Raw genomic sequence first — 13,808 nt, 5'->3', positions numbered from 1 at the left:
ATGAGGAGAGTAATTAAAACATGAACATGGAAGAAAGAGAGGCCAGGTAGAGAACGGGGCTAAATGCACAGGAGAAACGGGAACAAACTGGAGAGAAGCAAGGGAGAGAGGGGCGAGACATATATAGTCGAGATGGAGGGGGGCAGCGTTGAGTGGGCACAGGGCGAGGCAGAGAGGACGAGCGCAAGAGGGCGAGGGGTGATAATCATCTAACGACTTTTCTGGACGTATTATTAAACACCTTCCTGAGCTCTGCCCCGTCCGGACCCCCTCTTCCGGGGCCCCCACCTACGCTCCCTGCACAGGGCCACCATGAGCCTTGAGCCGGCCCTGCTCGAGAAACAAAACAATCTACAAGCGCTTAAGTAACACATCAGTCTCTGCAATTATTAAATTATATAATGCCAAGTGCATCCTGATTGTTACTTATGGATCTGATGTTTGGGAATATGTTTGAGGATGTGCTCTGTACAACCACTTCACACAGAGAATTACACATTTATGAGAAGATTGTCCCTACCCAATAATGTCGCTTCTGAGGTGGTACATGAAGATTTGGGCCTTACTTACATCATTGATACAATACAGTTGTGCCTCTATCTGCTATTTCTTAAAATTTTGACCAATCCACAATCAAATTTAAATCAACTTATCATGGGGGACTGTCTTGTGCTGGATGGTGCACTGTCAATACCCTGCCTGAAAAAAATGTCATTGAATTTTAGGGCCTTTGGTTGACCTGCCCTATTTGATCAACCTACTAGGATGACGTGGCCTAGACCAAGAACACCTTTGCCCTTTAGCAGCATCCTGAGAGAGATGAGGGAGCCTTGTCAAAATTGATGGTCAGACATGCAATACTAACACAAACCAACAAGTCAGTTGAATCTTATCTTAGTTATGTATCATCTAACCATGATAAGTATTTACTGGCAAGGTTCAGGATGAATCTCTTTAATTATTAATTGATAACGCCACAGGGATGTTCAAAGGCTTCATACATGGATCCATGTTGGTGTGACAATGTTTCACAACTGGATAATGTGTACTTTATTATGTTCTGCCTTATGTATACTATGTTAGGGAAAGAAATTACCTGTCTAATTTTGAGAATTATGTATTTTAAACAGGTCCGACCGGCCATTTTGTACCCGTAGCTTTTATCAGATGTGAAGGCCTGTTACACCGTACACCGTTTCCTAGCACGAGATGTAAGAGCAAGGAGAACATTAGGCCACACATGAGTTTGTATTTTGTTCTAACGATGAATCGTATTGGACTATGGTTGTTCACAGATTAGATACTGTGCCTTTGATTAAGTATTAATTTACTATTTTGTATTTGATTCTGTTGTTGAAAGCCCCCATTCACCTAACTGTCTATGACTGTTTAATTGTATCCTTGAATTTATAATGGCTACATTTATTTTGTTGGTGTTTTTAATGTCTAATGCATGTTGTTTTTAATCGCAATAATGATTGTTTTAATTGTGCATTTATGGTCTGTTTGTACAGAATAAAACTTGTTATGATAATGATAATGATGAACAATTTCTTTGAAATAATGGTTCCCAGTGAACTATGGGCTAAGTGTAAAGTGGCAATACAATGGCCCTATGTTGAACCTCAGAGAGTGACTGGGACGAATATGCCATCTCCTATAGTCATGTAAGAACAAGTGATATATTTTTTGAACGAAAGAGCCCACAAAAGGCATTCATTGGGTGAAGATTAATCAAACTACGCCTGAACCAGTTCTTACATTCTATGAGCATTTGTTGCAGATGCTCAGACAATATTATGGGGTTGATAACACAGAAAGGTGTGATATGACCAATGTAATTAAGCAGAAGAGTCTTAAGGAGAACTTTATGTTGGCTGAAACCAAGCTTGCGTAGAAGGGATTCCAGAATGGGCCACATGCAGAAAATGTTGGTGAAATGCAGGATGTCAGATACCAAGGTGGAGGTCAAATGATACAAGGTGGAAATGGTGTTCCACATGGTAGAGGTCATGGGGTTCAGATTGATCTACGTACTAGGATAGATGTTGCGACATTGAAACGGTCTAATCTGTTGCAATAAGGGTGGCCACTGGAAGCGGGAATGTCTGCTAAGTCCCAATAGATTGTCTGGAAAGGGCCAGGTGCAGAACTTAAATCCTATACAGATTCAAAATACTCCTTCAGTTCAGATGCAGAATGTGCCCATTCAGAGAATGCATAACCCAAATATGTCACAAGTCCCTGTTCCTTAAGCTTCAATGCCCCAACAGAATATGGGGAACCTCAGGTTCAAGGTGAACCAGGTTCCAGGAGGTAATCAAAATGTTTTTGCAAATCAGAATGCACTCTGAAGCTCCCTGTCTTTGTGTTTGGATGTTATGAATTCTATCAATCACAATGACAATGGTGGTGCCAAAGGGGGGAGGAAGAGTGCATCGTTGACACAATCTTGGAGGTAGACCAACGTTTCCTACTTGTGGAAGGTGAAGTGAATGTCTACCAAGTGTCATTTCTCATTTACACTGGCGCTACCCGTTCCACTGTTAAAACAGTGAAAGTCCCAAACCTACCTCTCTCAGGAAAACAGATCCAAGCTGTAGGTGTAGCTAATACAAAGATTGTTAATCCTATCTCAGATAGAATACCTGTTGAAATATAGACTTTCGAAAAGAATCATCAATTTGCAATACATAATTATAGTCCAGTTAATCTGTTAGATTGTGTAAATTAAATGGTATAATTTGCTGGACACCGGATGGTGTTGCATTTCAAACTCATCCTGAAAAGTTTGATTTCAAAACGACTCAGTAAGAACCAGCGAAGTAAGCGAAGTAGTGTGGCTCACTGGTTAGAGGCGGCAGACCCGAGAGCAGAGGACGGCCCGGGACCAGGGTTCGATTCCCGGCGCGGCAGGTTTCTGGACCAGGGTCAGCGGACTCGATAATTCTCTCACCTCGGTGCCCACTCTGATCAGCGATCACACTCGGCAACTCTGGGCATTAGCTTGCCTCATCTTCACTAACGGCCCCACCAGACAGCTGGGGATGCCTGGTCTCACCCTGGAGATACCCATTAAGGGACCATCTCTCAGGGAAGCCAGGAAGGGTTTCGCAGCGGTCGAAGCGCCTTGGGACCCTACGGGTAAGTAGTGCGCTATATAAATGCCAATACATTTACATTTACAACCAACCGTTGGTCTATACCCCTTCGTGACCGTAAACTATTTACCTCCTTATCTGAAAGACAATGTGAGGCCCGAAGTCTGAGACTTCTCCAGCAAGGATATCAAACTTATTAAAGTTGCAGAGTCTGTCTGGATTTTCATCAAACCTAAAGCTGAGTATCCCCGAATGCCTCAACATAAAAATATAATACACCTGAGACCATTGTCAAATTAGTCCCACCTAATTGAATTCATAATACAACAAGGCATTTTAAATGAAATTATGTGTGTCCCCTGTATTTCAATGTTGGAAAGCAGAATATTAGTAGTGTAAATATTCATATGCAACTAGTAATAATGCCACAAACATAATATTGGGCTTAGTCTTGGTCTCAGAAAATTATTCCCATGCTCAACCATTGGTAGCTTGGCTTAATTCCAAAGACAGATATGTAAAGCATTTAAAAAAAACAATTTAGTAAATGATTAAGACACAACACACAATAAAAATACAACACCAATTTATAAAAATAGGAAATATTTCTACCTTTAACATGACACAATAACGAAAAAGTCCAATTTAGGGAACCTGAGATACGAATTTTGAAAGATTTAGCACTGTATAGCACATACAAACCTATAGCACCTATTGGGACATCTGGTTGCGCCAGACTGGGAAAAAGTCAATGATTCAAGCCACTCGCATTGGAGTCCTGTGCGGCTACCCCTTGCATTAGGTCTCTGTCAAAGTTTTTACCTTCTTACTTAGAAACTTTTCTTCCCAGGGTCACTTGAAGCTCTCAGCCAGCATACATTTGGTGAGAGTTCACCGGCTTGACTTTCAATGAGCTACCGGTCAAACCTATGGCAGTCAGGCCTCCATAGCTTTCCAGCAGGATGAACCAGAGGTCCAGAGGTCCATTCCGGTGTGCAGTTGAGGGTAGCTGGCTAGGCTAGCCAGATTGAGTCAGTCCACTTTTGAAGCTTTTTTTCCAAAGTTGTTCCAAAGTTTTTCAAACTTCTGGAACTTCTTCCTGAAGTTTCCAAATCTTACTCCAAGGGTCTGGAAGCTCCAAGATGGCCCTTGAAAGTTTGGGACTGCAATTTCCACAAACCACTTGAACAAAACCCTTACAAATCCACTGGTAGTACTCCAGGCTGGGGATTCTTGATGGTGATGGTACAGGTGAGCTCTGTTAACCTGTAGCTTGCAGGGAGTCCACCCTTCAGTCCATGTCAAGCAGGTTTGACCTACAGGGCGATAGTTCCACATTGTGCAGCAGATGCAGTCAGTAAGAGTGCAGGGCCTGGTAGGTGAAAATGAAACTTCTAGCATGGACCCTTCTTCTTTCTTCCTTTAGTTTCAGACAGCAGATCTGAGAAGCACTGCCCCTCTCAGATACTTATTCAGCATTCTCTGGGGTCATACTGGAGGGCACTCCTGAACAATGAGGTATAGGGCAACTACCCCAGAGCACAACCATTTCCTCCAAAGTGTGGCACAATGGTCTCCCAGAAAGCACCATTTCTCCAAAATTCAATATGGTTGAAGTCTCAGCAGAGAGGCAAGAGCTGGCTAAACTACCCTTCAGGATGGCTCATCTTCATATTCTCCCTCCCCCTGGCATCTACACATTCCTTCCTTAAGCCTGCCATCTGGCTGCGTTCAAAGAGTAGGAGTGTAAATGAAACTAGCTTCTTCTGCCTGTCCCCACCTTCTTTTGAAGATCATTGTTTACAACACCTGCCCTTGCTCTGGCTTTTCTATGTAACAGAACCCTCCCCTCCCAGAATTGCTCTTTCTCCCCAGGGGCTACTTATTACCTCAGCCTGGCTAATCCACTTAACTCTGTCCAATCAGGACAGGTCACTGGAAGGCTGAGTTTTGGCTTACAGAAAAAGAAAGTCTTAAACCTTCTTGTCTGTTAATATTCGGGTAAATTTAAAAATAGCATATTGTTGGATTTATCGATACCATTCCACCAAGTCCTTGACTGATATTTTTCGGTGTCCCTGATGGGAGTTATTAATTATTACCTTCTTGCCTTGTTAACCTATGTGGCTGGGGATCTGCAATGGGAAAATGAACTGCAATTGCTCCAAAACCAGGGCTCATAAAACATCTTTTATAAGGACCCGCCAATAATTAAAAAAGCCCCCTACCCCTTGAACACCTAGGGGAGACTTTAGGGGTTCTGAATATGTATAAATATTGCAGATTCTCACTTCATAGTGCTCCTAGCACAAAAGTCGATTTTGGGGAGCACTTTACTACAACGAGGGAAAGGAATGGTGCAATTTCACTAAACCCGAGGCATATAAAACTTACTTTATAAGGGTCTTCCTTATAAGTACCTGAAACCCCACCACTGGGACACCTAGGGCTGACCATGGGGGTACCTGATATGCTACAATATTCTAGTTTATTAAGTGATAAGTGTCCCAAACACCAGAGTCGAGTTTGGGCACAATTTATAAGGTAAAGGCAGTCATGAAACACAGGACTGCTTTTAAATTGACCTCAGGCCCAGCAGTGCACACATGCAACTCCCTATATACTAGGGACTTAATGGTAGCCTAAATCTCCCAGCCCTCTTATGTACTAGGGCATTATAGGGGATGTCATGCCAATCTTAGGGGTACCCTAACCCATTGTGTACCCTAGTGTTTGTAGGTGTTTTCACTGTATTCTAAGTTTGTTTTCAGCATAGCACTGGCCGGGGCCTGGTTAGGCAGATCCCAGGGACAGTCAGAGTCAGTTACCACCATACCAGTCAGCAAAAAAATTGGGGTGCCCAAGGCACAGGATGACTTTGCAACACTCACCCATTATGGGCCTGCAGAAACCTAATGGCAAGTATCGCATTGTGCAGGACCTGCTAAAGATTACTAATATTTTAGTTCCATGTTGTCCTGTGATACTAAATCTTGCTGTGATAATATTTCAAATACCCTGTGAAGCTGAATGGTTCACAGTTGTTGAGCTTTGGCAAGCTATCTTGTCCATTCCACTGCAGGAAGAGGGACAGGTTCTCTTTGCGTTTCGATTTCAAAATACAATTTTGGCATGGTGTCAAATTCCACAACTTCAATCTTTCATCAGATCTTATAAAGAATTTGGAATCGTTCAAGTTGCTGTGCAACTCAGTTGTTAACCAATACAGATGAGTTACTGATTCCGTTGATGTCTCAAGAAGCATGTAGGACTAATACTATTGCCTTATTGAATCATTTAGCTGAGAATGGATATAAAGTGTCCCTGAGCAAAACTACAGTATTGTCAAAGAGATCTCCTGTTTTCAGGACATCACATTGAGAAAGGCGCAAGGAAGGTGTCACAAGAGAGAATCTCTGCTATCTTGCAGATGAATCCTCCTACCACACGGGTGGAAGGTATGGTGGGCCACTGTTGTAAGTGGGTTCCCAACTTTTTCTTCGTGGCCAAACATCTACAGAGGTTGACACACAAGAACATGTCTGATACAATGCCATGGGACCACAACAGCATGAATGCTTTCTTACAGCTGAGAGAAAATCTCTGTTGAGTCCTGTGTCTGAGAATGCCTGATTACAGTAAAGAGTTAATTTTATTTTGCAGGGAGAGGCAGTGCTGTGCTCTCTCACTGCTTATCCAAATTAATGGTGATTTCCAAAGACATGTGGCATATTTTTCTGCTACACTTGATACCATAGCCACAGGAAACCAGCCTTCAAAAAACATGGATCCTTCCAAATTTGCTATGGTTTTGGTGGCTTCTAGACCCGCACTTACCACGGACCTTGATGGGAGTCCTGCGGGCTTCACTAACTGGCTATCCAGTTCTATGACCACGCTTGCTACACCGACTTCATCTAGGTTCACCAGGGAATCGCCTTCCAACACCTGGTTTACCCCGGACTTGTGCCTGCTTAAGCAGGAGTGTAAAAAACTTGAACGGGCCTGGGGCCTCAGTGAGTAATGCCCCCTGGCTAAGGCCACTTTCAGGGGCAGGCAAAAAATCTACAATGCTGCTATAATACAGGCTAAAAAGCAGTACTTTATAGCCTGCATTGAGAAGGCCCATAACAACTCCAAGGAGATTTTCTCTATAGTTCAGAGTTTTATGTCTCCTGCAGCTCAAGCGTGCTCTCTCACGGCCACTGAGGGCCGATGCAACACTCTATCTACTTTTTCCTTGGATAAAATACACTTAATTCAGGCAACGTTAACTTCCTGCCCCGGTCCTCCTTCTGTCCCTGTACCTACTGTCATATTGCCTGCTGTCCCCGGGCACGCTTTGCGAGCCTTCTCTTCTGTGGATCTGTCTAGCTCTCTCAAAATCCTGAAGGGCCTGAAATCTGGTTCACCCGGGGACCCCTGTGCGGCAAGACTGTTTGTCGCAGTCGCGGAGATTATTAACGCCGAAGTTAATTCAATCATAAACGCCTCCTTTCCTGAGGCTCAGGTACCGGAGGACTGGAAACAGGCAGAAATCCTTCCCCTTTTAAAGAATCCTACTCTTGACCCTCTGATCCCAGTAAAATATCGCCCTATTTCCCTCCTGCCCAGCTTAGCTAAAGTCTGTGGGAAGGTGGTGACCAGACAACTTACGGAGTTTGTGGAAGAGTCTTATGTTCTGCAACCAGTGCAGTCTGGGTTTCGCTCTTCCTACAGTACCTACACATCGCTGGTGGAGATTTCCAAATCCATCCGCGACGGTTTAGATGCTGGTGGGAGAGCTGCATTGGTAATGCTCGACCTGTCGGCAGCATTCGATAAAGTCCAGCACTCCCTGCTGCTCGTCCGACTTACCGAGATTGGTGTCTCTGGCGCTGCCTGGGGCTGGCTGAGGTCCTTTCTTGAAGGGTGGGCTCAGCAGGTGTGGTTGCCACCGGCCGCTTCTACTTCGCAGCGAGTCACTACTGGTGTCCCACAGGGGTCTTCCCTTAGCCCCCTTCTTTTTAATATCCACGTTACTCCTCTGGACTATTTAGCCAAGGATTTTGGGGGCTAAGGTGATAGCCTATGCTGATGACACCCAGCTCCTCTTTACTTGGGAAAAGGATGAGGTATCGGTATCCTTTGTACAGCATTTCTTGTCTTCGGTTTTTGAGTGGCTTGCGGCGGGCCAACTCAAATGTAACTAAGACAAGTCAGAGATCCTACTCTACGGTAATTTCCCCCCTGGCTCCAGAAACTCTATCTGGCCTCCTGGATTCCCTCTATCAACCTTCAATGGGAAAACCGCAAAAAACCTAAGAGTGTGGTTTGAGGATAACCTCTCCTTTTATGCTCAGGTGAAAAAGCTCTCAGGCAGCTGTTTTGGCCTTCTCAAAACACTAAGGACTTTTTTACCTCTCCTTCCCAGGCCTGCCAAAGAGACGGATATCTGTGCCTTGATCCTTTCTTGATTGGACTAGGCTACTGTGTTGTACATAGGCATCCCTGGATACTCTCTAAATAGACTCCAGGTCATACAGAATGCGGCCGCCAGACTGCTCCTGGGAATCGCTAAGAGGAGCAGCATGCATGAACATCTCTGCACACTCCACTGGCTTCCGGTGGCAGATTGGGTCAAATTTAAATCCCTGGTCATTGATCATCGAGCCCTCTACGGCTGAGGGCCTGCCTATTTACAGAAGCAGTTCTCCTTTTATGTCCCGCTGAGACAACTGCGTTCTTCAGCCCTCCTTCTAGCTAGGATGCCCCATTTCATACGCCACAAGCTGGGCGGCTGCTCTCTGTCTGGTAAGGCTGCCCAGGCTTGGAATGCCCTTCCATTTCTACTGCGCAATACTCAAGACCCGTTAGCCTTCAAGAAACTTTTAAAAACTCACCTGTTCCCGTAAATGATGGTGGTGTAGCTCAGGGACTCCTCTTGGATCTGCGCTGAGACACTCTTCGGAGTAGCTATTGCACGTTATAAGAGCACTCAACAATAATAATAACAAGACTGCCTGGCTGCCTTAAATCTGTGGCTGCTACTGGTGTCAGCATCGAGTAGAATAAGATTATGGTCATGGGCTATCCGATTACGGTATGCAGACAAAATATCGATATTTAAATATCGATATATATTAATATCGAAGTTTTAATGTCGAAGGGACATAATATAGAAGGTAAGTAATATCAATAGATTTAATATAGATATTAGTAATATCGAAGTGTTAAATATCGATATTAGTAATATCGATGTTAATAATTTCAATATTACTAATATCGATTTTTATATTTTTTTTGTGTATAATATTATGTATTTATAATGTATTTAATTTATTTTTATGTAATTTTTAATTAATTGGTAAATAATTTTAAGTAATTGATTAATTGATAATTATGTTCTGTAGCGGGTTGTGGGTTTATAGGGGAATAGGGTGGGAAGTAATTTAATTATGTGAAATTGTTTCTTAATTAGTAGGAATTATAAATTAATTTTAATTAATTGGTAATTATTTTTAATTAATTGGTAATTAATTTTAATTAATTGATTAATTGATAATTATGTTCTGTAGCGGCTTGTGGGTTTATAGGGGAATAGGGTGGGAAGTAATTTAATTATGTTAAATTAATTATTATTAGTAGGAATGATAAATTAATTTTAATTAATTGATAATTATTTTTAATTAATTGATAATTATTTTTAATTAATTGATAATTTATTTTAATTAATTGATTAATTGACAATTATGTTCTGTAGCGGGTTGTGGGTTTATAGCGGAATAGTGTGGGAAGTAATTTAAATGTAATTAAGGATTTTTTTTTTTTTATTAATTGTTTTGTCAATTATATATTGGTAATTAATTATTAATTGGTATTTAAATATTATTAAATGGTATTTTTCATAATTTATGTATTTAAATATATTTTGCTAATCATGTTTTGAATAATTATGTACTAGTATTTGTAAATGGTTTAAATTTATTTAATAGTTAAGTTTTTTATTATTTAAAAAAATACATTTATTTATAAGTATGTTATTTTTACCCCTACGCTATCCAACACTTTCCCTACTGTTGCAATCTCTGGAGTTGAAATAGTAATTGTTAACCTACGCTATCCAACACTTTCCCTACTGTTGCACTCTCTGGAGTGGGAATAGTAATTGTTACCCCTAAGCTATCCAAAACTTTCCCTACTGTTGCACTCTCTGGAGTTGGAATAGTAATTTTTACCCCTACGCTATCCAACACTTTCCCTACTGTTGCACTCTCTGGAGTGTGAATAGTAATTGTTACCCCTACGCTATCCAACACTTTCCCTACTGTTGCACTCTCTGGAGTGGGAATAGTAATTGTTACCCTTAAGCTATCCAACACTTTCCCTACTGCTGCACTCTCTAGAGTTGGAATAGTAATTGTTACCCCTACGCTATCCAACACTTTCCCTACTGTTGCACTCTCTGGAGTGGGAATAGTAATTGTTACCCCTACGCTACCCAACACTTTCTCTACTGTTGCACTCTCTGGAGTTGGAATAGTAATTTTTACCCCTACGCTATCCAACACTTTCCCTACTGTTGCACTCTCTGGAGGTGGAATAGTAATTTTTACCCCTACGCTATCCAACACTTTCCCTACTGTTGCACTCTCTGGGGTGGGCTTAGTAATTGTTACCCCTACGCTATCCAATACTTTACCTACTGTTGCACTCTCTGGAGTTGGAATAGTAAATTTTACCCCTACGCTATCCAACACTTTCCCTGCTGTTGCACTCTCTGGAGTGGGAATAGTAATTGTTACCCTTACGCTATCCAACACTTTCCCTACTGGTGCACTCTCTGGAGTGGAAATAGTAATTTTTACCCCTACGCTATCCAACACTTTCCCTACTGTTGCACTCTCTGGAGTTGGAATAGTAATAGTTACCCCTACGCTATCCAACACTTTCCCTACTGTTGCACTCTCTGGAGTGGGAATAGTAATTTGTACCCGTACGCTATCCAAAATATATATATTTTTTATATTTGTTTTACATTTTTATTAATTGTTATTTATATTATTATTTGATGTATATAAATGTATTTGTAATTTAATATATTTTCATTTATTTATAAGTTATTAAAATAATTTATTAGAGGTATTATTAATTAATTATATACTATGCAATATATGTTTATTATTATTAGTTTTTATGACATTATTTATTTATTTTAAATATTATAATATATATTTAACTATGTTTGTTACATTTATAAGTATTATTTTGTTAATATTCCATGTTTTTTAATTTAAAAAAACGATATTTTTAAAAAAACGATATTTTTGACATCAATATTATTTTTTCGATATTTTTGTACTTACCTTGTTAGAGATAGGATCTCGATATTAATGTAATAGATATTTTTGTTGCGATATTTTGGTAGGTAGATATTTTTGTAGTCGATATTTTGTCATAGATTCCCGATTACAGTGATGGTTTCTCACTCTGCAGAGATATTGCTTACCCTTACTAATACCCAGCATTTGACTAACAGCCGTTCACCAAGTATGAGCAGGTCATTCTTGCTGCTGAGAACATTACCTTGAGATGCTGTATCACCTTGAACCCTGACACGCTGTTACCCCTACCGGGAAGTGATGCTTAAGCAGGGTAGGTCGACCATGATTGTCTCAATGTCTCAGAATTGTGCAATAAGCCAAGACCAGGTATACAGAATGAGCCCCTCCTATAGGTTGATTATGTGCTATTTGTAGATGGCTCTTGCTTGGAAGTCTGTACCATTGTAAGGGTAGTAGAAGCCTGCTGGCTCCATAGTATAACTTCTGCCCAAGTGGCTGATTTGGTCCCTCTTAACAGACCTTGCTGTTTTTCAGACCAAATTAGAGTTACTGTATTTACTGAGTTATGGTTAGTATGACTTTGGTGTTTTCCATGACAGCTGCGATCACAAAGGGGATTTATAGAATCTTCTTGGTCGCCCATTAGAAATAGGGATATGTAATGAAATTGCGTGAGGCGTTTGTAGCTGTTGTGGGAGATTGCTGAGGTTAAATGAGCAGCACACAGGAGCAGAAACAATTATGTCATAGCTGGTAACCGGTATGCAGATGAAGTCGCCCAGTACTACGATTATGAGTCCTGTGCATTTAACAGAGAATGTTCACATGAAACTGTGAATGAGACCTACTTGTGTTGGCTGTTGATGGTACTTGGGATGAGATTAAAGGTTGTAAGAGGAAGTGCCAGAGGTAGAACAACAGGGTTGGGTCAGAACAGGTTGTGTGAAGAAAGTGGAGCAGAGTTGATTTTCAACTGATGGAAGTCCTGTGCAGACAGAAAACCTGTGGCCTCCAATGGCTAAGCATTCCATGCTCCTGCACATCTAGGTAGAGATGCAGTGACCAGGTCTTTTTTAGACAGAATTGGTTTATTCCCCAATTTAGGTTTATGGTTGAAGTCTGCACCTTAGATGTTTAAACTACCAACAGATTAATGTAGGGAGGAGATCCCCTGTTACCATGAACCATTGAGGGAGATCCGGAGATCCTGTCCACAGAATGTCGTTGGATTTTATTGAGATGCTTTTGTGTAATGGGCTGAGATATGTCCTGTTTATTATGTGCATTTTCTCCCAGTGGGTTAACACATACCCGAGTCAGAGGAATGTCAGTCTCAATGTAGCCAAATTGCTGTTGCGAGAACTGATACCATGTTTTGGGTTCCCGGTTTCTCTGAAATCAGACCGAGAGACACATTTTAATAATGAGGTTTTGAGAATTTAGTCTGCAGCTCTACAGGTGTAGCAGCGACAACGCTGTAGTTACTAACCTGAGGCTTCTGGCATTGTTGAGCAAGTTAATGAGGCGCTGAAGGCTCGACTGGCAAAGGTGTGTGCGTCTACCTCCTTGAAGTGGCTGGATGCTTTGCTTTTGGCGCAGATGAGTCTTCAAAGCACTCCCGACTAGCGAACAGGACTGCCGCCCCATGAAACCCTCATGGGCCGAGCTATGAGATTACCTTCTGTGCCTTGTAATACACTTGTGAATAACACAAATGATATGATTCTCAACTACAGCAAAGGACTTGCTGATGTGGTGCTTTCTGTCTCTCATCATGTTGGGGCTGCCACTGCTCTCCCGCATCAGGAGCAGTGTTATGACTTGAGATCAAGGGACTGAGTCCTCATCAAAATCCATGTCCGGAAGTCTTGCCTAGAGCTCTACTGGAAGGGACCCTTTCAGGTGATCCTTGTAACAAATATAGCCGTTAAGAGTGGTGGATTGCTGAACTGGGTGCATGCATCACATACCAAGTGAGGGAGATATCCACTTGAAGAAGTTACGCGTCCTGTTTAAGAGCTGGAACCACCTACACATCACCCCAACGGAGCAGAGGGAGGTGAGCATAGTAATCAAGAGCTCCAGAGTTTCGATGTGGTTGAAGATTCAGAAATAACACAAAGTTGAATTGAGGTGAGTCCTGAGTCTATGACGCGTGATCCTGGAAACAAGAGACTAGCACCATGTACTGGTTGTTGCTGACACTGATCCTGGCGAAGGGTTTGACCATAGGGGCCAAAAAAGAAGCAAATGGCCAAGAAGGCAAGATAGATTGAGGCTGAGTCTGTCTGTTGAATGCATACCACAAACTGTTACAGAGGAGTCTAAATCAAGTGAGCTAAGTGAGAGTGACGACCAACAGACAGCACAAAGAGTGTGAGAT

Source organism: Lissotriton vulgaris, chromosome 4_1 (genome assembly GCF_964263255.1).
Source record: "Lissotriton vulgaris chromosome 4_1, aLisVul1.2, whole genome shotgun sequence".
Lineage (NCBI taxonomy): Eukaryota > Metazoa > Chordata > Amphibia > Caudata > Salamandridae > Lissotriton > Lissotriton vulgaris.
Note: the sequence above shows the minus strand (reverse complement) of the source record.